The following is an 861-nucleotide window of genomic DNA, read 5'->3' as shown; positions in this document are numbered from 1 at the left end:
TCCTACACTATATTAGAATTGAATTTCCTTTTACAACTAATATTTTGGTAGTTCTTTTTTCTCTGTGTTCCACAAGAATGGTTGCTATATTTTCATTGCAGCCAGATTAGGTAATAGGCTTCTACATCTGTTTACTGTCATCAGTTGTTTGTTCAATTCAGTGAAGGAAAATATTTTCTTAATCACTAGCTAGACATTTCCCCATCCAGATTCTGTTCAAGATGGACAGTAATGGAGGAGGTATCTTGGTGGAGCAAGAACAGCTGCACGTGTCCATGAGCATGCCACGAGACAAATTCACTTTTGACAAGTTCGTCAACATGTGCATCCTCTCAGGTTGTGACACCTCCCCTCATTGCATGGCATTGGACTTGCCAAGGCTTGCAAGTTCTTCAGTATCACCACAAATCCAGATATACATAATGTAAGTTAGAGGTGTATGTTCTATGATAGAATATACTCAGGCAGTCTGACTGTCTTTTATTGGAGATTTTAGAGTAGTATTAGGAAGAAATAAAAGAAAACCTCAGGGTCCATGACATTTTTTCATGTTTATTTTATGAAAGTATGACATGATTTATGTTCCCATTTACCTGGAAAGTAATAAATAAAAGCATATTTTTTTAATGTTTATCATTAGTATTTGGTCACATATTATTTACATGTGACTTGAATTTTACCTTTAAAGCTCACCTACAATCTGAACACAAATATAAACTTTATAGTAGAGACAAAAATATAAATAAAGAAATAGCCACATTTACTCAGGAAATAATAAAAGACATTTTATTAATCTTAATGTTTAATTCTTATAATGTAGATTGTGAATCAAGAAATTGTTAATTTTTTTTATACATTTTT

At 32.2% G+C, this 861-nt stretch overlaps 1 protein-coding gene across 1 annotated transcript in view; it reads left to right on the top strand.

Annotated features, from left to right (window-relative positions):
* LOC119592031 (exonuclease 1-like) overlaps positions 1-861 on the top strand; it is a gene marked incomplete in the record, with an annotated part of 18,005 nt that overhangs the window by 4,099 nt on the left and 13,045 nt on the right.

Source organism: Penaeus monodon, chromosome 29, assembly GCF_015228065.2.
Source record: "Penaeus monodon isolate SGIC_2016 chromosome 29, NSTDA_Pmon_1, whole genome shotgun sequence".
Classification (NCBI taxonomy): Eukaryota; Metazoa; Arthropoda; class Malacostraca; order Decapoda; family Penaeidae; genus Penaeus; species Penaeus monodon.
Note: the sequence above shows the minus strand (reverse complement) of the source record. Positions and strands in the feature narration are given on the sequence as shown.